This window comes from Silene latifolia, chromosome Y (assembly GCF_048544455.1).
Source record: "Silene latifolia isolate original U9 population chromosome Y, ASM4854445v1, whole genome shotgun sequence".
Lineage (NCBI taxonomy): Eukaryota > Viridiplantae > Streptophyta > Magnoliopsida > Caryophyllales > Caryophyllaceae > Silene > Silene latifolia.
The window spans coordinates 420,863,305-420,888,266 of NC_133538.1; the positions used below are offsets into that span (position 1 = coordinate 420,863,305).

The 24,962-nt window shown below is 42.5% G+C and overlaps 1 long non-coding RNA gene across 1 annotated transcript; it reads left to right on the forward strand.

Moving 5' to 3' along the window:
- The first annotated feature begins 2,016 nt into the window (after nt 1-2,016).
- LOC141633150 (uncharacterized) lies at nt 2,017-24,962 on the forward strand. Its single transcript, XR_012537953.1, has 5 exons — nt 2,017-2,185; nt 3,404-3,623; nt 23,342-23,598; nt 24,239-24,345; nt 24,706-24,962. It is a non-coding gene; the product is annotated as an uncharacterized LOC141633150 (long non-coding RNA).

Here is a 24,962-nt window from a genome sequence, read left to right on the forward strand (position 1 = left end):
TCAAAGAAATGACCTTCAACCATATGATTTGCCAAGTTACAGTAATTCATATTCCATAATTCAGATGTCTATGAAAATATTATAATAATAAAATGAGTCATACTTGAACTACAATCTGACCCACAAAAAGGAGCTTACCAGCGAGAAGGGCATCAACTGTCGTTTGCAAACTTTTGTCAACTCGCAACTCTGTTTTTGAAATTAATTCAACAGCACAACGAAACGTTGGAGGACCTTTTCTCTCCACAACCGTTTTCTGAACCCGTCTCCTGCTAGCCTCTTCATCGCCCAGAGTTACACTCTATCAAGTAAACACAAGTACTGATTTTTACCTTTAATCAAAAAGTAAAAAAAGATTGAACTTAACAAAGTTACTTTTTGAATGGCAAATAGAGTAGAGAAATAAATGGAGCTCGAACAAGTTCAAGAAAGAGTAAAAAAGAAAGGTTCTAAAACCAAAAGATAATATGATTTCTGCATTTAATATTATGAGACAAAAGCACAGAAGCCATAAACAGCAATGTCATTTTGTTGCTTATCTACTCACCTTATTCTAAATGTCCCCAAGATTGTCTACTATTCATATGAACAGTATTAAACATACTCCTCCCTTCGTTTTGGAATTGGTCTTTTGTTGAGCTTGGGCCTTGGTTCAGGGGAGGGGCCAGGAATTTTATATTGGTGGAGCAAAATTAAGTCGCTACTACAAAATTAGATTTGTCGATATGGTTGTCTGAAACGTATGACATATAATTTTGGTCAATGTATTCTTATATATGTTGATTTTTTTTACGAATGTATAATTTTCCTTCTGAAGAAGAGTTGCAATAAGAAATAAAGAATTTAACTCATTTTTTACTTAAAGAAAATAAATTGAGAACAAAATTAAGTTCTACAAAAAAGAAAGGAAGTAATAACTTCAAAATAAACTATAAAAGGAAATAAACCATAATAAGCTAACTGAAAATTGACTCAAAAACTAACAGTTTTGTATTGATTGCACTACTCCCCTTCCTAGTCAATAGTTTACACTTGCTTTATTTCCCCTCACAAAATAAAGCAAGTGTAAACTATTCATTGGGATAGAGCGGGTAATACCTTTTCTTTCCTAGGAGTAATTCCATTCTTATAATTTTGTAAATTTTTAAATATTAAAAATAAAAAAAACAATTTGACTTCAAATTGTATTTCGGCTTCTAATAGATGTTTTACCTTTCTTGTTACTTACTCCGTATTTTTTTTTTTTTGAATTGTTATTTGGAGTTATTTTAGCTACAATTAATAGGATTTATGGACTTATAGGACTTTAGTGAACCTAAATAAGTAAGTACGGAGTAATTCTTTACTTTGAGAATCAACATAGGATTAAAGACACAACATTAGTTAGTCTATTTGAATGAAATAATGGTGTAGCAAATCAACATAGAATTAAAGACAGAGCATTAATTAGTCTATTTGAATGAAATAATGGTGTAGCAAATGAAAAATTTCTCATTAACTTTTTGGATAATGGTGTAGCAAATGCATCACCATTGTAATGCATGGCCTCGCCCCTGCCTTGGTTTACCACTACATCTCACTTTGGCACTTCATTTGTCGTCCTTAATTATGGAGTATTTGTTTCCTTAGTAACAAAACCCTCATTTGTTTTTGTCTCTCCTCCCTCAACCTCTCACTTCACCTCTTGTGCTCAAACTGATCATGCCCCTCAATATTTCACCTCTGTCAAAATCGGCATTGATGGCACACTTTCCTTACTTCCTTCCTCCACAAACCCTCATATGTGAATCAATCTTCGGAAGCCTCTGCGGTTTTAGCGGCGACGGAATTTGATTCAAGAATCAACAACATTAATTTGAGGACAAGACAACAGCGAAGAGTTGCTTATCAAGACCGCAAGATATTCCATAGGTGTTACACTTGAAGGTATCATATTTATTAACTCAAACTTACAACATTACCAAGATTAAAGTGTTTTTTGGCTTAATTTAACTTGATTGACCCATTGTTATTTGTTTGAGTTTTGTTTTTCGGATTTTATTTGGATTTGTTGTTCAAATGGAGTGGGTATTATCTTAGTTTTCTGGTTGGTTATCTGTATCATGGTGTGTTTTAACGGAGACGGTGAAAGAGGGTTAGACCGTTGGCGACATAACGATGGTCAATGGCCATGTTCAAAAACGAGGTGAGCTTTTGTAAAATTTTCAATGTTTGAGTTGAATTAAGAAGGGTTTTGTTCATTTGTAACTTGTAAGTTTTGCTTATGGTCACAATGTGAAGATGTTAAGAGGGGAAAAGAGTAATGAACTACTCCGTATTTCAACACTGTTATTTGTTGTTTCTGTTGGTAATTAAATCCAAATTGAATCGTGGATTGCAGAAACCCGAAATCAGAAACAAACACAAATTTGACTTACCTAATCATGGGATTCCTAATCATGGGATTTCTATAATTGATATCAATTAGCAGCAGTAATGTTCATATCAATTAGAATTCGAATAACTAATCATGGGACATTGGTTATAGACTTACAGTCTCAAATGCTAGGTAATTATCATCTCCTAAACCCTAATTTTAATTTTATTACTTCATCTTCTATACTGTTAATTCGATTTCATTAATAAATTTAGGTTTCGTAGCTTACGGGATTTAATTTGTCTCAGCTATTCAATTTGCTAACCCTAACTTCTGAAATCTGACACTATAGAAATTTGATTGGTCAAAACTTAAAATCGATATCAAAAGTTTCGCGTAGAGGAGTATTGTTTTTCGGAAGGATTGAGTAGAAGTGGAGGAAGTGTAAGTGTATTGGAATCATATTTGGATTCTCTGGTGTCTCATTCTGTTGAATTGGAGCAAGTATGCCAATTTATCATGTTTGCTTTGTTAGTGACTTGACCGCCACCATCTTGTGGTTGCAATAAGGAAGATGTGACGATACATCTCGAAAACATCTTCCACCTGAGATTTGTTCAGTCTTGGTAAGATCAAGTTCAATTTGATGAACTCTTTCTTAATAGTTTGGCTCTTGTAGCACACTGGAACACTCAAGTGTTACTCAAAGATTCTCATAAATAACCGGATTGTTCTTGCTGTCGTACTCATTCTTCCGTTTATTTGGTGTTTTGTTTCCCTTTCCCATAACGCATGATATATTTTTTCATTGATTTATCATTTTGGGGTTACACTGATTGATTCATCAATGCATGACATCACAAATCTTTAATCTCCTCCGCCCCATTTATTCACACTAGGTATCTCCCCACATCCTAATTCAATCCCTCTAATTTCCTCCCACTTTTTCCTTAATAACTTAATGTAGTAATCTTATTAGCCTAACCTAACCTAAACTCTGATTTTTTGTATTTTAGAATAATGTGGCAAATTGTTACTTCATTGCAGCTGGGCTTCAATTGGAAGCAAATGGAGAGTGAAGCGAAGTCAGTTGGCATGGGTTTAATGTTATTTCGTTTTGCCGGATACCTGTAGTGATTAATCTTCGGTCAAGAGGGGGTAAGGGAGGTGCTCTGTGGTGGGAATTATTGGATTGCAGGAATAACGAACACGATTGGACCTGCAATGGGCATCGAGCCCTTGAAGTACATTATCTATCCTGGTCAAGGTATTTGCTTTATTGCATCTGACTGTATTAGTGACTGAACATGGAAGTTAAAGGCAATGTATTGATTGTAGACACCTCGTTTCTGCACCCCTCGCAAACCACCCGGTGATGATTGGGCCGCATGTTTGATTCGCGGAACGGTTAGTGACAGTTCGTAAGATTATCGTCAAGTGATTGCTCAAATATAAATGTCAACCTCTTAGTTGTCATCTACGTGCCGATACGGTCGTTTTGGCAGTAATTAGAGTACATTCGGAGTCCGGGTCAAAAACCGTCTCCATTTTCTGATAGCTGTTAAATCCCGAGTCGGAATGTTCTGGAATGTTCCGGATATTTCTATTCCATATTCATCAAATTTTATCTTTTGGCAAATAATATCCCGCAATATTCAAAAGATAATCAAATTAAATCCGTCCTACCATAACTAAAACGCGGAAATCTTTCTTAAGCAGGAGGAAACCTCCTGGGAACAGGCGCGGCACCTGCTGCGCCTCTTCCAAGAGACGCAGTGGCTGCTGCGCCTCTTCCCAGGCCCTTCTTTGCATGATTTACGTATCTTTTTTATATCTTTCCGAGATTCACTTCCAAAGAGTCTCCGAAACCCTATTCCTTCACGTGATTAGTATAAATAGGAGCTTTCGTTCCTCATATTTCTCACGCGAGTGTCCGCCCTTCTCTTCTCCCTTTGCATTCTAGACTTTGTTCTTACTAATTGGCGCCTACGTGCTTGAACCTTCGACCACGTAAGCTCGGATCCTTCCGGGTACCAGCCTCTCCGTTGCATGACCGACCAATTTGACCACTACACTCAATCAATCTAATTAATCTGTTTGAATCGTTTTCCTCTTACGAGGGCACTCTTTCCTTGCATTCGCGTCGAGCATCACTAATCGATCTTCTTAGTTCTTCTCGTTCCGTCAACATGTAAGTCTGAGGGTGTAATCTCTCCTTTATTTATTGTATTTTATTTATCGTATCACAATTGTAAGGTTTATGTCGAAAGTACTCATTAAAACCGATTTCTAAAACCGTCTTTAAAACCTGTTTTGCGGATTTCCAGTAGATAGACAGTCGAGAAAAGACGCAGCAACTGCTGCGCCTCTTCAAAGGAGCGCAGCACCTGCTGCGCCTCTTCATGAGGCTGCCGCAGTTCCTGCTTCTTTTCTTCTTCCTTCGTCCTCTGTAATTCGTCTCAAATTTATTTCTTTTGTTTTGTTCGTCTGTTAATTCGTTCACATGATAGTTTAATAATTCATATGTATATTAACCATCATCATTAACATGTTTTATTCGTCATAAATCCTGCTTAAATCCCTTATAATTCATATTTGCGGGTTTTCGTCATTAATTCAAGTTTCGGGTTTTAGAAGTTCAATTCGTTCATATTGAGTTTCTGGGATTCGTTGTTGATAAATTTGCATCTGTTTATTTATTGTTCGTCATTAATTCGTCATCATTCATCATGTTTATTTAATAATTCGTTAGTTAGTTTAATTATTCATTCATTAACATCGACCCTTCACATAATTAATCCGTCTTGTTTCCGTCTCATTCATGTTTATTGTTTTATGACTCAAATCACATGTTAAATAATCTGTAAATCACTTTCATCCGAGTAAATAATTGAATCAATCCCTTAAATTCATCAACTGACATTAACAATTGCAGTTTGGCTTCACAGCCAGAGTTCGTCCTTGGAACAGACGCAGCGTCTGCTGCGCCTCTTCCAAAGGGCGCAGTGTCTGCTGCGCCTGTTCCAGGACGACTTCTGTCCCTGAACTCCTTTTCTGCCTTGACCTAGTTTAATTAGTTTACGTATCAATTAACTAATATTCGTAGTATCGCTAATTCCTGTTCGTTAATTTGTTGTTTTATTCTTTTATTCTTTTTTTATCAAATCATCCGTTTTAAAGGTACTTTCGACATAAACCGCCTAATCCAATGTAATTAATGTAATTTCCTTCATTGTAATTTATTTCATTTATTTCATTGTTTTGTGTGCTTCCACATGTAATTGAACATTAAATCCAACTTCGACATCAATTGTTTGCTAATTACGTGTTTCACCGACTTAGTCTAATTTTCACATGTTAGGATTAATCTGTGGATGTTGCATTGCATGCATATAGCCGACGATATATCAAGTACGAATAAACTCCCTAATCATTAGTAGAGGCCGCTATCGAGGCGGGCGGGATTAGGTGTTCGATCAAAAGAGCTTCCTAATACGTACCCTCACCCCTTACTCCAGATCTCCGTGAGCACCCGTGTTCATTGGCATCCACGAGAGTCATTCTAGACATAGAATGCTAAGGGTAACGATTGCTTAGTGTTCATGTCACTACTTTGTGTCTTGACATGACACGAGGTATTGAACGGTTCCAATTTCCCATAAAAATTGGTGGCGACTCCTTACAAAATGCAAACGCTTGTTTTCGAGCCCCTTCACTCCCAAGCGCCCCGTGGGCGGCCCGCTGTCCACGGTTTGGCGACTCATTGGGAGTATACACTTACGTGTAGCTAGGGTGAAACTTGAACAAGGTTAGGGAATAAGTTTGTACAAGACAATTGTCGGTTCTCATAACTCGGTCTTCCTAGACCGTTTATTCGGCCTTCCTAGGCCCAACCCAACCCATTCGACCAATCGTCCCGTCTAAACGGTCCTAATTCTTATTTGGGCCTAAAGATGGATAGCGATTGACGTCATCCATACCATGATGCTTACTCTTGTTTGTATCAAGGGCCTTCACTACTTGAGGAAATGGACTAGGAATCGGCCTTACTCTTGTTTGGCACGAGCCTCTCCACAGACTTCGGGTTTGATGGTTCGGTATGGCAACCTACCCTTTAAACCAAAACCCTTCTAAACGCACTCAAAGATCCCGTTATAATGCTTGTATAAATGTGCAAACCTTATGTGATCACCATTCTAAACAAAACCATGACGAACTTTCAAAAAATCAAAACCCGTTTTCAATCAAGAATTTCGAAAATAGGGCCTTTAATTAGTACAAAAATCCGGTCAAAACTCTGTCCGTTTGTCGTGTCAAAATTCGGGCCACAAGCCCATTTCAAAACCTCACTTCGAGTCCACTCCTACAACTACACTACAGTTGGCTAGGACACACATTTTCAAAGACCTTGTCTTTCTTCAAAACTCACTCGACACAAGTGGCACACACCCACTTCATGAGTCAAGTCTTTTCCTCTTTTAGCAAGTGTGATAGAATGGTCGAATCGTGTCTTGATTCGTCGCCGATCTCTTGTCCAGTTTCCAAGATGCCTGGGTCAAGTGATGATACGAACCTCCAGCAACTTCAAGAGAATAGTGATCGAATCCTAGCCGCTACCCCCAAATGCAAGTTACCCAAAACCAAACCTATGACCGCCTCGAGCTCATCGAAGGCCGTATCTTTGACGTAGAGGGAAGGTTGCCTCCCATTAAAGGTGAAGTACTACAATTTTCCGATGACGAGTCTAAGGATGAAAGTCCTCCCATGGGGATGACCGCAGCTGAGAAAAGACTCCAATACCTAGAGGAGCAATTGATGTACCTTAAGGGGGATGACATTTACAAGGAGAACAATCGTAAGTATGAAGCCGTCAATTCCAAATTGCCCACTAACTTTAGCATGACGGATATCCCTAAGTTCAAAGGACACGAGAACCCTTTAAACCACATCCGAGCTTTCAAAGATTACATGTCTATCAAAGGCATTAAACCCGAGATGTTCTTAAGGATCTTTCCTTCATCTCTCGACACCATCCCGAAGCAATGGTTCTATACCCTAGATCACAAGAAGGTCGCTACTTGGGAGGACGCCGCGATCGAATTTTCAAAACAATATGCGGATAACGCCGAAATCCAAGTCAATATGCGCACTCTAGAGGTTCTTACCCAGAATGACAAAGAAGGATTCACCGACTTTCTAAGTAGGTGGAGGAAGACTAGTACTCAACTAGTAGAACGCCCGGATGAGGCCACTCTTGTGGAGAAGTTCGTGGACAATCTCAAGCCCATATATGCCAACCATTTGAGATATCAAAACATCAAGACTTTCAAAGACTTAACCGTGTTGGGGACACGAATTGAAGATGACATCCGCAAAGGGCTCTTGTCCAAAACGGTAGGTCGAGGATATCAAGGGTCCACAAGTCGTTCATACGGCTCTACTAGCAAGACCGACGAAGTTAACCTTCTCGAACCATCCAAGAAAACTAGCCCACCAAGGAAGTTCACAAACCTTGGGGATACATACTCCAATGCTCTAAAAAGGCTAGTGAAGCAAGGCAAACTCCAACCCATTGGACCTACTCCCGAGCCCGAAAGGAAGTCCAAATTCTGGGACGAAAATTCCTCTCGTGAATACCATAGGGGTAAGGGGCACGACACCGAAAAATGCTACAAGTTAAAACACGTGCTTCAAGATATGATCGAAGATGGTCGACTTCCAATTCCACCAGGAGGTAAGCCTAATAACACTCGAGAATCCTCTTGGAGTTCTAGTGATTACAAGTGATGAATCTACCTTAGATTGCTCACATCTCATTTCTCCCGCCGAGGATGAAATTCAGGCAATTGAGAAAGAAGGACTCTACTCTACCATCTCCCCCACCATTTCCGACTTCATCGCTTGGGCAAGAAGTGTAGATAGACAAGTGTGGGAATTAGAAAGCATGGTAATGATCTTACGCGATCCCAATGCAACACCTAAAGAACGCGTACCATTGATCTTCGCTCCAAATGCCACTATGCAAGAAGTAGTCGCCGTGGTCGATAAACTAGTCGATCAAATCATACAACTAGAAAGTAACATCATGAGGATGAGGGAACTAGCCGCAATCAATGGGGTTTGGGCCGATGACGATGAAGATGAATACCTCATTGAAAACTCCTTAGTCAAGGAAATAGTCCAAAATGGCGAAGACCAAGATGTGGATCACCTAACTCGCTCGGGTCGTCCATACCAAAACACTACTCAAAACGGTCCAACCAATGTCATCACACCAAATGACAACGAAGATGACCCCACTGACCATTTGCTCAAGCAATTACAAAGAACCAAGGCTGATCTTTCGGTCTGGCAACTAGTGGCAAGCTCATTTCCACACCGCCAAGCTTTACTGCAAGCTTTGGCCAAATTGAATGTGGCACATAACTCTACTCCTGAAGATGTAGTCAACTTGGTCTTCCAAGAATCCCCCAGAAATTAAGTAACCCTGTTACTTTCTCGGATGAAGACTTGCCACCTTTTGGCGCCAAATACAACCTCGCTTATACATCACCGTCATCTGTCTAAAGAAGAATGTGCCAATGACCTTGGTAGATGATGGCTCCGCGGTCAATGTCATACCCCTCAAAACGGCATACAAACTAGGCATGAAAGAGTCGGACTGGACTCCTACAAATCAAGGTGTACGGGCATATGACGGTACACGACGAAAAGTGGTAGGACTTGCCAATCTAACCATAGCAACAGGACCAATCGAACGAAAGGTTAACTTCCAAATAGTGGACATCGAAGCTTCATTCAACATACTTCTGGAAGGCCTTGGATTCATGCTTCTAAAGCAAGAACATCCACCCTTCATCAAAAGATCAAGATCCCACTAAATGGCAAGGTTGTGACAATCACTTCGTCACCCATTAAGGCTATAATCGAGAAGCAATCAAATAATCAAGTCCTTGCGGATCCCATATACGAACTTGGGGGCTTCCAAAGTGTAAATGTCATAGAAAGTGAGTTGGCACCCTTATACTATGATCCCTACTCCAACTTGGTGGTCAACCACATTCTCAAAAACCAAGGATACTTCCTGAATGCCTTTGAACCCGATTCGGAAAAACACCTTCGCGCCATACAAGAAAGGCAACTCATCAAGAATACCACTTGGACTAGGGTACAAACCCACAATAGAAGAAGTTCTCGAAATGCTCGCCCAAGTCCAAAACCGCAAGTATGTAGGAGTCCAAATGAGGCCATATCTTCCTACCCTCAATGGATACTTCGTCCAAGAAGGAAGTTCAGAACTCTTTCATGGATTTCCCGAACCTTGGCATTACCTCGAGAGGAAGTTAGCCGGAATCGAGATCTTTCACGATTGCTACTTCATCCCTCCGAAAAGCGGTTCCTACCGTCAAAACCCGTCAAGCACCTTGCTTAGACGAACAAGCCGTTAGCCTCCTGTTTGGAGAGGACCGATTTGTTAGGGCGCGCAGATGAGATCATTACTACGATACTTCAAGACGATCGCTTCAACCCCACCGCTTTGATCACGAAATCGACACCAAGCGGCGAGAAAGGGTGGAGAAAATCAATCAAATGGACCAACAATCAAGGAAGACTCTTCAAGCTCACCACCGGAGAAGGAGAGATGTTCAAAGAAGAACCGGAAGACGACGAATTCGAATCGAGTCGGAGTCGGAGTCGAGTCGAGTCTAGAGGAGTCGTTGAGAGTCTACTCCTGTCGTCATCCCCACTCCCTCGTCTCTCCTAGCTTATTTTCGAGTAGTCACGTAGTTCGGGAAATGCCCCAATTCTTGTCCCTTTGCCGCCACTATCCTTGGATCAGTTGGCCTCTTTGTTTCAACTTTACTCAAATCTTAATATGAATAAATCGGGTTACGCTTACTCTTTGCGTTATCTTGAGTGCAATTCTGTTTATGATGATACCGAGGATGACCAAAACCCGGACTTGACCGAAATACCTCCCTACGTAGCCAAAGAAATACTACGGGAAGGGGAAGGGGGACCTGTAATTGAGGACACCGAACCCATCAATGTTGGAACCGAACTAGAACCCAAAGAACTTAGGATAGGGACTACCTTGAGCTCAACCGAAAGAACCGATTTCATAGACCTCCTAAATGAATTCAAAGACGTTTTCGCTTGGTCCTACAAAGACATGCCAGGGATCGACGGGATATCGCCGAACATAGGATTCCGATTAAGCCGGTTTCAAACTGTGAAACGAAGCTTGACGAATGAGAACAGAGGGCTCAAGATTAAGGAAGAAGTCGACAAACAATTCAAAGCGGGTTCATCAAAGTTTCCGAGTATTCTGATTGGGTAGCTAACATAGTACCCGTGCCCAAAAAGGATGGGAGAATCCGAGTTTGTGTTGACTTTAGGGATTTGAACAAAGCAAGCCCAAAAGACGACTTCCCTCTACCTCACATCGACATATTGGTAGACAATACTGCAGACCATGCATTACTATCCTTCATGGATGGATATGCGGGTTATAACCAAATCAAAATGGCCATGGAAGACATGCATAAGACCGCGTTCGTCACCCAATGGGGAACCTATTGCTACACAGTAATGCCGTTCGGACTGATCAACGCCGGGGCTACATACCAACGCACCGCGACTACACTCCTACATGACATGATGCATAAAGAAGTCGAGGTATATGTGGATGACATGATCGTCAAATCCAAGGAAAGAGAGGGACATATTGCGAACCTTCGCAAGTTCTTCGCAAGGCTACGAAAGTACAACATGAGACTCAATCCTCGAAATGCACATTTGGGGTGACATCCGGCAAACTCCTAGGGTACGTCGTTAGCCAACGAGGCATAGAGATAGATCCTTCCAAAATCAAAGCTCGATCGAAATGCCACAACCTCAAACAGAAAAGAAGTCGAGGATTCCTGGGAAAAGTGCAATACATAAGTCGATTCATATCGAAACTTACTATGATTTGCGAGCCTATCTTCAAGAAGCTCAAGAAAACAGACCACACCATGTGGGACGATGATTGTCAAAAAGGCGTTCGACGAAATCAAGGAGATATTGGCTAAACCACCGGTGCTCATGCCACCACAACGAGATCAACCTCTTGGTTTATATCTCATGCAAGAATCGAAATCGCCATGGGTGCTATGCTAGCTCAAATCGTAGGAAGTGAAGAAAGAGCTATTTACTATCTAAGTAAGAAGTTCTTGGAATACGAGTGCAAATATTCACAACTCGAAAGGACATGCCTCGCTCTTGTGTGGGCAACAAAGAAGCTACGTCACTACATGCTTAGCTACTCTGTCAAGATATTCTCCAAAATGGATCCAAATAAATACCTCTTCGAGAAACCCGTTCTCAACGGACGTCTGGCAAGATGGACCATGATGCTCTCCGAATTTGACCTCAAATATGTGCCACTAAAAGTAATAAAGGGTCGCGCCGTCGCCGAATTCTTCGCAGAAAATCCCATCAACGACGCACAAACCATAGATACTTGGTCATTTCCCGACGAGGATATACTTCAAACTGATGTAGAATCTTGGGATCTTTACTTTGATGGAGCATCAAACCTAAGAGGATTTGGGATAGGAGTGTTGCTCATTTCTCCCGAAGGTGAGCATACACCGATTCTTTGTCAAAACTCGACTTCGAGGTGACAAACAACGCGGCAGAGTATGAAGCTTGTCTCATTGGACTACAAGCGGCAGTAAGCTTAGGTATCAAAAACCTACGAGTGCACGGGGATTCGTCACTGATCATCAACCAAGTTACGGGATCCTGGAAAATCCGAAGTGAAAGCCTTGCACCCTATCAGGCTAGGATAGACCAAGTGGCTCAATTCTTCGATCATGTAACCTACTTACACCTACCTCGAGAGGAAAATCAATTTGCAGACGCTCTTGCGAAACTTGCATCTTTGATAAACATGCCAGATTACATGATGGAAATGCCTTTATGCATTGAACGACGGTCGGAGCCGGCGTATGTCCATCAAATTACCGATGAAGAAGAAATCGCACAAGAACCCTGGTTCCAAGCAATCCTAAACTTCAAGCTTAACGGCACTTATCCACCAGAAATGGACAAAAGGGGACAACGAGCTATACGCCTGCTAGCTTCCCAATACATCCTGATGCAAGGAGAATTGTACAAAAGAACACCTCTTGGTGTAGTCCCACGTTGCCTTGATCATTCACAGGCACGAAAGGTGATGGAGGAAGTCCACGACGGAGAATGCGGTCCTCACATGAGTGGGCCTATGATGGCAAAGAAAATCACACGTCTAGGGTACTATTGGACCACAATGGAATCCGATTGCATCAAATATGTGAGGCATTGCCACAATCACAAATCTTCGAACGTACAACATGTCCCTCCTTCGTTGCTCTATACGATGACATCTCCTTGGCCATTCTCCGCATGGGGAATTGATATAATTGGGAAAATAACCCCGTAGGAACAGGAGGTCACTGTTTCATCCTAGTAGCGATTGACTACTTCACCAAGTGGGTAGAAGCGGCTTCCTACACCGCTCTTACAGCTAAAAATGTGGCAAAGTTCATACAAAACAACATCATCTGTCGATATGGTTGCCCACATGAAATCATTAGCAATAATGGGTCCCACTTCCAAGCCGAAACCGAACAGTTGTTAGCCAAGTACAAAATCAAGCATCACCACTCCTCGCCCTATCGACCACAGACTAACGGCGCGGTAGAGGCTGCTAACAAAAATGTCGTCACGATCCTCAAGAAAATGACTGACAATTATAGAGATTGGCCAAGCAAAATACCCTTCGCTTTGTTGTGGGGTATCGTACGTCGTCGGGGACGCCCACCGGGGGCTACTCCTTTCTATTTGACCTACGGCATGGAAGCCGTACAACCAGTTGAGTTAGAAATACCATCCTTGCGTATTCTGCTAGAAAGTCAAATCCCGGAAGCCGATTGGAAGAGGGATAGATATGAAGAGCTCATCCTCTTGGATGAACGTAGGCTACGTGCCTTACATAATGTCCAAACATATCAAGCACGCATCAAACGAGCTTTCAACAAGAGAGTTAGGCCAAGAAACATCAAAGAAGGAGATTTAGTTCTCAAATCGGTTAGAGCTCTTTTACCTGTCGACCCGAGAGGGAAATTCAAACCTAATTGGGCCGGACCATATCTAGTCAAGTCCATACTCCCAGGGGGTGCGGTTAGAATCACAGACCTAGATGGGAACGAGTTCTCAAACCCCACAAATCTCGACCAACTGAAACGATACTATGCCTAGGATAGAACAGAAACGCGCCTCGCGTAAACCTACGTGTCGCTCTTGTGGCACTAAATAAACGGCCCCTGGCCCATTTGAATGTCACTATGCTCTTGCATCTTGGCAAACTTGTCATCCTCATATCATCAAACAAACTGGAAATTCGCACCTCCCGAGTAAGCAAAGCTCATGCTTATTTTCTATGTTCATTACAAGCTCTTGCTTCGAACAATTATTCTTTTACATTTACTCGAACTACGCGCAAGGGTTTGATTTCGCTTTCTTTAAGTGAATACGTAGGCAATCCTTCACGGGATTCAACCCGCCATTACATATAAAATAAATGTAAATAGAAGGACATTTGCGTCGCATCTGAAATTCGACAAGAATAATTAAAGAAAATGCCAACGGTTTCATAACCATTTAACCTTTTTATTTCATCCAATTTCTAATAATAGTACGACAAATAATAAAAATAGATAGGCTAGGATTCTAAAAATCCCTCCTTTTTATTACAACAATAATAAATAATAATCAAATAATAATAACTAAGACTTGGGCTATTCCTCCATCTTTCCCTTGCCCTTGTCGTTCTTGTCATATTTCTTGTCACGACCTCGAGCCGGGCGCTCTTGCACCACTTCAGACCTAATCACCAACGGTCTTTCTCGAGGCCTGACCCTCCCGTTCTTGTCAACCACCATCTCTGCGACAGAGTAGTCTTTGATTTCTTCAAGGATGAATGACTTGAAAGCGGCTTCTTCTTCTCCTTCGATCGATGCTTCTCTTTCTCTTTCTCTCCATCGCGCACCTTGTAATCAACGGGCTCGCGCTTCCTCAGTCTTTCGCGCTCTTCCAAAGTTGCAGCCTTCCTCCACCTCAGATAAGAGTCCGACACCCACAAAGCATTGGAGGAGAAGCTCAGGAACCACATATTTCTCTGGGCCCATTTCATAGCCCACTCTCTTCGGCTCTCGGTAGTCAACGCCATGGCAATCTGCGGGACGGTGTCAAGCCTAGGGATCATCTGCTTCAACCCAACTTGCCTCAACAACCTCTCAGGGAAGATGCACACCATAAACTCCAATCCAGGGATGCGCACGGACCTAGTAGGATCCAAAGAAGACACCCCGTGATGTGACTTGAGGTGCCACCACGTACAACCCACACGATCAAAGGGCCGTCATCGCCTTGACTTGTTCTTCCAATAGTCACAGGACTGAGTGAAATCCACCATGTACAACCTCGTCCTCATCGAAATCATACGAGCATGATAGGAAAGTGCATGAACTGGGGGCTCAAGCAATCGGAGCCGTTCCATGAGCCAAACCTACCAAGACAGGTATTAGACACCAAAAAAAAAAAAAAAAACAAAAAAAAAAAAAAAAAAAAAAAAAAAAAAAAAAAAAAAAAAAAAAAAAAACGAAAAGAAAGAAGAAAAAAAGAGATGTCTTTTACCTGTAGGATAACGGGACTTCCCAAGAACGGTAGATCGCGGTTGGATTTCCTATTGTCCAAACCCAAAATGATCTCCCCTAAGCACAGACAAGCTGGGCTCCTGCGCAGCTCCATTTGCTCAATAAGGCTCAAAAGGCGAGGATCACCTCTCAAATCCTCGTCAACATGTCCCTGAAAGACATACACATGCAACAAACAGAAGCCAAATGCTCTCCTTCTAGCAACATAAGAGACGGTAGGGTCGGCCCTGTTGATGAATCGGTCTATAAAATCCAACATCCGCACGCCTTTCGACGTAACAAGGCGATCTACCTCGAGTCTAGTCAGTCCAAGCAAATCTCTGAACTTACTCTTATACCCTTGAGCAGTAGAAGGGATGGCAGGTAAGTGTTCGGGGTCCCAACCGCCAATAGCAGCAATTTCCTCCGGAAAAGGACAAATATCATCTCCTGGAAAGGCGAATACATGATAATTTGGATCCCAATAATCAAGGCAAGCATCTAAGAACGGTTTCACTACCTTGATGAGTTTCAAACTCAATAAAGACCCAAGATTATAAGCACCCATGTCGTGCTTTTCCATGTTCGAAAACTCATTAGTCCATTCCTTCAAGCGAACCTCCAAAGTATTCATGATGATAATTTTCTCTTGAAAATTTATTTTAGGAATTTTAGGAGAAGCGACGAAGAAAAGACGGAAGAATTATATGATTCAAAGCTTCGGCAGCGCTTTCTATTTATACTAATTTGCTTCATTTTCCAAAACCCGTCGAACAAACCCCTCTCGGGAACAGTGGCGGCACTGCTGCGCCTCTTCAAAGGGACGCAGTGTCTGTGTGCGCCTCTTCCCAGTGCTCACTCCCGTGATTTCCGTGTTTGGATCTTTCCTAATTCTATAACACGCGTGATTTCCTATTCCTATGGGATTTTATTTTGGGTAAACTACGGAGGTTTACCATGTTTTGGGATTTCCTAATTTCGCGGGCACGCATTTCGAGGCGACATTGACATTTTCGCCATTTTATCACATTTGTGTATTTAATTGTCCATTTAATTCTTTTTTATTATTCAAACTTTCATATATTTATTTCATTTTCTTAATTTCTTTTGCTACATTTTCTAACTTATGAATTTCTATTTTTTTTTTTTTTTCTGGGTAACCCTCCCTACCGTCCGGTCATTTCCTAAAAAATTTTTGCATTTTTTTTAATTTTCTTTTGAGTCTCATTTTGCACTAATTAAAGGCCTTATATGTATATAAAATGTATGTGTTGCGTGATTTTGTCCATGAAAATTCCGGTAACATGACGGCGTAAACCGTCATCTACCAAACTGTGTTCAAGAACTAACCCGCAGTACAAACAAACAACCCAAAGAAAAGAAAAGGCACTCGGGCCATCACATATACAAAGAAAAAGCAAATGTACAAGCAACCGGGGGCTCGCGCCCGAACAAGTCCAGATGTACAAGCAACCGGGGCTTGCGCCCCGACCAAATCAAATCCAAGAAAGCGGGGCTTGCGCCCAAACCAGTCCAAAAATGTTTCAAAATCAAAATGTGCAAATCTACAAAACTACACAAGCTATCTGGCGCCCTCCAACTCAAAAACTCTCGCCATCGGAGCAGCGATCTCGGCATCCCGAAACTCGAGCTCCTCGACAAGCGAGCCGTCTCCTCCCGAGCACCGGGCCAACTCTCGTCCCGACTCGCGGTCACCCCCGCAAACAAGAACGAATTGGCTCACGTCAATCAACTCAATTGGAAAACCAAAACTCAAAAAAAAAAAAAAAAGAAGATCGAAAAATGGGTACAAAGGCTCATACCGACGACCCCACGACCGCCGACGAGTGCCTCAATGGCCGTAGCTGCCGGTTGGCCACCCTCCATAGTGCCACGAACCGAGATGGCGCGACCTGCGCATTTCAAAGAAATCCTCGGAAATTAAACAAATTCGATCAAACGTGTTCTTACACGAAAACCATGCAAAATGGGAGCTCACCCTCCGAATCGAGATCTTGCCGCTATCATCCAGGCCGATCCGTCACGGCTACGTCAAAGTCACGTAACTCGGAGATCGTCGTCCTCCCGGTCGCGTCGGTGTACTCGAGGGTCTCAGGGTACTCTGGGGGCTCGATGCCCGCCGCCTCAACCTCCTACAAGGACAAAACAACTCTCGTTAATCGATGATCCTTCGTCGTAATTTTCAAAATCAAATCAACAAGAAAACAAAGGATACTCACCACTACCGGCCAATAGGCCAACCTCCCGTAAAGGAACGCCGAGTAATCCTCCTCGGGAGAAGAAGGTCGTCGCCACCGGCACCGCCAGGTCCGCCTCCCTCTCGGCCTCAGAAGGCTCCCTAAACATCGTCCTAGGAGGATCGACGGAACCGCCAACGCGCCCCCGAAGCACCGACGAGCTAACCGCTCGCCCGGATACCATACAGACCCATCGACGTCCACAACAACGGCCGACTCGAACTCCTAGGACGAAGGGTCTCAAAGAACAAAGGGAGGCGCTCCAGCGTACTCCGCCCAAGGTCCTGGCACCCACCGTCACAATATGAAGGCAAAGGTCATCCCTATGATCAATTGAAAACAAAATATGAGAAGATGTGAATGAATACAAATGGGATACTCACGCTGCTCAGCTGAAGGGCGTTCACATCCCGCCGGTAGACATTGTGAGAAGAACGCTTGCTTTTCGTCCGGCACATGACCCAATCCCTCACCACGGGATAGGCCCTCTCCAACGGCTCCGTCCTCTTGGGCGCGAGGTCCGGAAAGTAAGAGTATACCCACGCCTGTAAAACAGAGTAAGTCAATGACGATCTTTCGATCTTTGATAAAAGAAAGGAATTTACGTTGATCTAAAGGAAGGTTCATACCTCCAACAGTAGTCCAGTCCGACGGCGCCGGAGAAGTCCCCTTCTCCATCGCCTCCGGGCGAACCATGGCCCTCATAAAGCGGATGAGGACCGCAAAACCAGCAGATGACCCGGTCCCCAACGCCCTAAGGAACTCGGGTCGAAAGAAAGGGGAGAAGCTTCGTCGACAACCTCTCACCCTTGTCTCCGAGGTAAATCGAAGACAAGAACCACCAGAGCCACGGCACGAGCCCTCTGCTCGGTGTCAGACAAGAGGAGGGTCCGTCTCCCTCCCATCGATCACCATCGATGCCGGGGTCTTCCCCGCAAAGTAATCTCGAACATAGGTACTGGGTACCAAACCCGCACCGCAACAGCCTTCGGCGACGGGTTCCACCGATCAACCTCCTCGCCTCGGCCGACCGCCTCATGCCACCCTCTCCGCCACACCATCTCCTCGGTCCCGCACGGCAGACCAGAAATCATACCGTAGTCCTCCAAGGTGACTCCCACCTCACCGAAAGGCAGGTGAAACGTGGAAGTCGTATCCCAGAATCGATCCAAGAAAGCGCGAACCAGGCTAAGGTTGGCCCGCAGCTTCCTCTTCACGATATCCCTCCAAACCCGGACCAGAGGACCAAACGCTCCGCGCTCAATCATGGCTCTCTCCTCCTCCGACAGCCGCTCGTAATGCTCCATCGCCGTCGTATACCCCGAGAACGACCGGATGTTCCCGGCCTCCTATTATGATTTGAAACAAAGCTATCTTTAGTTTTGGGTAAATTTAAAAGGAATTTGAACAAAAATGGAAAAGGATAGGTAAAGAGTTAGGGAATTCCTATTTACCAAGCTCTTCACCGTCCTGTAGGACAAGTGACCCTCCGCAGCCCACACAAGGTGCCTGCTCTCCCAGTCTCAGCCACGCAGAGCACCTCTCGGTGGCGACCCCCTCGTCCGAGGTGGGCCCGTCTCGAATCTCCTCCTCGTCGGCCAGCCTCCTCCTCGGGGATCTCCTCTGCGGCAGCAGCCCATCACCGCGGCGGTGAAGGCTCGCTCTAGCGCCTCCTCAACAAAGCGGCGGCGTCTATTTCCATGGGATCTCTCCCAGAAGAAGAAGCGTCGTCACCTGCAACGATTAAAGCAAATCCAGGCCGCGTCACATGACGACAAGCCCTTGTTAAGTAGTTTTCGAGCCTTCAAGGCCCAGAAATCGCCCCTTTCCGGCCATCTTTGGCCATGTTCCCGCCAAACCCAATCACTCATGTGATGAATAGGGTCAAGTCAAGTCAAAGTCAAAGCCTAGTTCCGAGTTCGAGTCGAAAATTCGGCAGCATTTCGCTATAACGGCGATTATGCCCTAAAAAGTGTCCTGCAAAAAGTTGTCACAAACCAAATTTCCGAGATGACAGGAAGTTTACCCATCATCCAAGGGTCCCAACTATCAAATTTCATCACAAATGGGCAATCCTAAGGCCATTTTCGAAGCAATTTTCGATCTAGCTGTGAAACCGTCTCAAAATTCGCTCAAGGGCTCAAAACTTGATGAAAATTCGAAGTAAATACATGGTTATGTTCCTAACATTGCCTACTACTCATTTCTAGTATCAATTTGGCATGACAAATCCATTTGGGGAAAAAAGCCCCAAATTTTCGATCATTTGGGTCGAAAACCCTAATGTTCGCGGCTCAAAATTCGACAAAAATGAATGATTAATGCAAGATTAAAGCACATACCTCGATTAGTCATATTCCAAGCAAGCTTTTGAATCCAACCTTGATAGAAATGGTGAAGATTTGAAAGAGAAATTGAAGGATTTGTGTTTCGAATGAAATGAAATAAAACCTTTCTGATTTCGCGTTTTTACGCGGAATTGCCGAATTGGGGAACAGACGCAAATAAAGCGCTGCGCTCTTCCAAGAGACGCAGCTCTTGCTGCGCCTCTTCCTTTGTTTCCCTCCTGATGGATTTTCAAAAAATCCGTTATGAGTTCGTTACTCGTGGGCCCATCTTTGGTGCGCCTCTTCTTCGATGACATTTTATCACTTTGGTCCGTTTCGACGATTTCCTCTCGTTCCGGTCCGCATTTTATCCCGCGCAGCAGTATTTCGCAGTATTGCTCAACCATTTTGGCGCAGTAGTATTTTGCAGTACTGCTCACCCAAGGCTTTCTTTCGTGACGATTAAGATGTTCCTAGTCGTCAAATCATTTTATCCAAATATAGTATTTTGCAAGATCTTTGCTCGCTCAAGACTTTCCCCCGACGATCAAGATGTTCCTAGTCGTCGACGTATTCCCCAACAAGAGTTCGCTTGAGACCGACGCAAGCAGATTCAACTTCCAAATTTCGCCAGAATTCGCTCGAGACCAACGCAGCGGATTCCCCGCCAGCTTTCTACCAACGTCCCGCTTGCTTTCAATGTTTCTTGTTTCCCCGCGAGTTCGACAGGGTGTCGTTCTCCAGAAGTTCCTATACCCAAACCTTAGTTACCTTTAGGTCAGAACTCATATTTGGCCTCCTTCCTGTCAATGCTTTCCTTTAGGGTCTCACACCCTAGCACATTCATATATTACCTTTAGGTCTTAACCTTAGCTCCTATGCACCTCCGAAGCATCTCGAGGAAGAAGTCTCAGGTATGGTTCTTTCTTATGGCTGGCGAGCCTCCTTACGTAGTCTAATGGACTTTAAACGACCCTCCCCGATAGTCGACAGACTCTAAAATGTTCCCGACGACAGGTCCTTGGCTCAGACCCCTTGAGCCGCCTCGCGTCGCCATAGTCGTCAGGTTGTAATCTTCGATTGACCTGATGGCTATACTTTGACTTTCGCCTTGTCCAAGCCTCAGTCAAAGTGGGGGCTCTGTAGACACCTCGTTTCTGCACCCCTCGCAAACCACCCGGTGATGATTGGGCCGCATGTTTGATTCGCGGAACGGTTAGTGACAGTTCGTAAGATTATCGTCAAGTGATTGCTCAAATATAAATGTCAACCTCTTAGTTGTCATCTACGTGCGATACGGTCGTTTTGGCGATAATTAGAGTACATTCGGAGTCCGGTCAAAAACCGTCTCCATTTTCTCGATAGTCGTTAAATCCCGAGTCGGAATGTTCGAATGTTCGGATATTTCTATTCCATATTCATCAAATTTTATCTTTTGGCAAATAATATCCCGTAATATTCAAAAGATAATCAAATTAAATCCGTCCTACCATAACTAAAACGCGGAAATCTTTCTTAAGAGGAAACCTCCCGAACAGCGCGCACTGCTGCGCCTCTTCCAAGAGACGCAGTGGCTACTGCGCCTCTTCCCAGGCCCTTCTTTGCATGATTTACGTATCTTTTTTATATCTTTCCGAGATTCACTTCCAAAGAGTCTCCGAAACCCTATTCCTTCACGTGATTAGTATAAATAGGAGCTTTCGTTCCTCATATTTCTCACGCGAGTGTCCGCCCTTCTCTTCTCCCTTTGCATTCTAGACTTTGTTCTTACTAATTGGCGCCTACGTGCTTGAACCTTCGACCACGTAAGCTCGGATCCTTCCGGGTACCAGCCTCTCCGTTGCATGACCGACCAATTTGACCACTACACTCAATCAATCTAATTAATCTGTTTGAATCGTTTTCCTCTTACGAGGGCACTCTTTCCTTGCATTCGCGTCGAGCATCACTAATCGATCTTCTTAGTTCTTCTCGTTCCGTCAACATGTAAGTCTGAGGGTGTAATCTCTCCTTTATTTATTGTATTTTATTTATCGTATCACAATTGTAAGGTTTATGTCGAAAGTACTCATTAAAACCGATTTCTAAAACCGTCTTTAAAACCTGTTTTGCGGATTTCCAGTAGATAGACAGTCGAGAAAAGACGCGAAAATCGCCGCGCCTCTTCAAAGGAGCGCAGCACTGCTGCGCCTCTTCATGAGGCCGCCGCAGCCTCGCTTCTTTTTCTTCTTCCTTCGTCCTCTGTAATTGTCTCAAATTTATTTCTTTTGTTTTGTTAAATCATTAATTCGTTCACATGATAGTTTAATAATTCATATGTATATTAACCATCATCATTAACATGTTTTATTAAATCATAAATCCTGCTTAAATCCCTTATAATTCATATTTGCGGGTTTTCGTCATTAATTCAAGTTTCGGGTTTTAGAAGTTCAATTCGTTCATATTGAGTTTCTGGGATTCGTTGTTGATAAATTTGCATCTGTTTATTTATTGTTCGTCATTAATTCGTCATCATTCATCATGTTTATTTAATAATTCGTTAGTTAGTTTAATTATTCATTCATTAACATCGACCCTTCACATAATTAATCCGTCTTGTTTCCGTCTCATTCATGTTTATTGTTTTATGACTCAAATCACATGTTAAATAATCTGTAAATCACTTTCATCCGAGTAAATAATTGAATCAATCCCTTAAATTCATCAACTGACATTAACAATTGCAGTTTGGCTTCACAAATGAGTTCGTCCTTGGAATGACGCAACGTCTGCTGCGCGCTCTTCCAAAGGGCGCGATGTCTTCGCGCTTCCAGGGGCGACTTCGTCCCTGAACTCCTTTTCTGCCTTGACCTAGTTTAATTAGTTTACGTATCAATTAACTAATATTCGTAGTATCGCTAATTCCTGTTCGTTAATTTGTTGTTTTATTCTTTTATTCTTTTTTTATCAAATCATCCGTTTTAAAGGTACTTTCGACATAAACCGCCTAATCCAATGTAATTAATGTAATTTCCTTCATTGTAATTTATTTCATTTATTTCATTGTTTTGTGTGCTTCCACATGTAATTGAACATTAAATCCAACTTCGACATCAATTGTTTGCTAATTACGTGTTTCACCGACTTAGTCTAATTTTCACATGTTAGGATTAATCTGTGGATGTTGCATTGCATGCATATAGCCGACGATATATCAAGTACGAATAAACTCCCTAATCATTAGTAGAGGCCGCTATCGAGGCGGGCGGGATTAGGTGTTCGATCAAAAGAGCTTCCTAATACGTACCCTCACCCCTTACTCCAGATCTCCGTGAGCACCCGTGTTCATTGGCATCCACGAGAGTCATTCTAGACATAGAATGCTAAGGGTAACGATTGCTTAGTGTTCATGTCACTACTTTGTGTCTTGACATGACACGAGGTATTCGAACGGTTCCAATTTCCCATAAAAATTGGTGGCGACTCCTTACAAAATGCAAACGCTTGTTTTCGAGCCCCTTCACTCCCAAGCGCCCCCGTGGGCGGCCCGCTGTCCACATTGATCTGTAAAATGTCGATAATAGCTTAACCATGAGACCGGGCAAAAGAAAAATGAATCTCACAAGAGTAACCATGGTTTTCTTGTTGTAGCTTTACCTATTGATGAATCACTAAGTGTAATTCTGGAGCTTATAGGTTGGTCGATGTGGTTCCGAGTATAGCTTTGTCAGAAGAAGACGGGCCAAAGTTTTCCTGCTTCTTTCTTTTTACCAAGTTTGTTCTCTTTTTCTGTTTTAATTAAAGAAAAATGTACCATACATAATCCTTCTGATCTACTATATTATACTAGAAATGTGACTAATGTTCAGATGATGATGAAGGTTTAGCTGGACCTTGTTAGCTTCACCGAGTAAAGCCACTACTCAAATCCTTGTACTTTTGGCTAGCTTGAGGTTCGTTTTCTTTATTAGCTTCCTTAAAATAACTCTGACTTTTATACATTTAGCTTTGATTGGAGCCTTGGAGGTAGGGTTTGGATAACCATGGTAGAACTCAAATTTAATGTCAATGGAGTGGATGATTAATGATTATGGTAATAAGTGGGTAATATATAAACTATTGTATTGTTTTCAGTTTTTGATTTGATTTTTAATTTTATTGTTGCTTTGTTAATTTAATTTCAACCGAGTGTATGATTAATGATTTTATGGTGAATCATACACCCTGCACCACCGACATGATGCGGAAGGACTTTGAATAAAAATTTCCCGTCATTGATTGTCTCCAATGAAAATTCTTGTGATCTGAGTCCAACTTAAGGCTTTGTTGTTGTTTGTTGATGTTCTTGTTCTCAAGGGTTTGGATTTTGACCCTTTTGATCATGGCCCAAATTAAGTTCCGATCATAGGAAGAACCGATCTTTATCATAGACCATAACTAATAATATTGGTTACTATTTATCTCAGTCCGATAAGTTGTTACGACAGATAGATTACATTTATTGACCATAGTAACTGATAATATATAGTAGTTTCCTGTCTCAGTTTTTGTTAGGATCGTCAATTGATGAACTCTGAGCCTTTTTATTTTTAGCTTATTTGTTAGATGGTGATCCTGTCCCTAATTTCAAGCAAGCCAAAGTGAAGGCATTAGTTAAAGATAGGCGGGCAGCCCTTGAAGCCTTCGGAACTTATGTTGAGGTATGTGCTTGAATTTTTTACGACTCTCATTCTTCTAATTTTGGCAAGCCTTTTGTAATTGTCCAATATTGTCTTTGTGACTTTAGCTTGACTGCTGGTTCAAATATGATCAGTCATTTTCTGGAGACGCAGATGATAAATTGTTGTCTTCAACCTATCTTAACTTTTTTGAACTCAGTGTTATTCAAGTACTATTTGGTGAATACAGATACAAACTTTTATGAATGTAAAAAATTGATCTTTTCAAAAGTTAGCTAAAAGAAGTTGAAGAGAACATGTCATAACTAACTTCTAGATCCAGATTTTAATTTTCCAAATATCTGTATAATTCTCGTACATGGTCTATGTGTGTACATGCAGGTTTCTTGTCCAAAGCTCATGACGGTAGATTACGTGTGAGAATGGTGAAAATTAGTGAAAGTACCCCGGCATGTCCGTTTGATAAGTTCACATTATAATGGCATTCAAGCTCCTAGGACAAGCAATTCACGAAAGTTAGTTGAGCAGGATGAATCTACTTTGAGTCATTGATGGGCTTAGGAGTTCCATATACTATTATCAGAGAAGGTTCATAACTGAACTCCCTGGGTGGATCACAAGGGTTTAGCTTTCAAGAG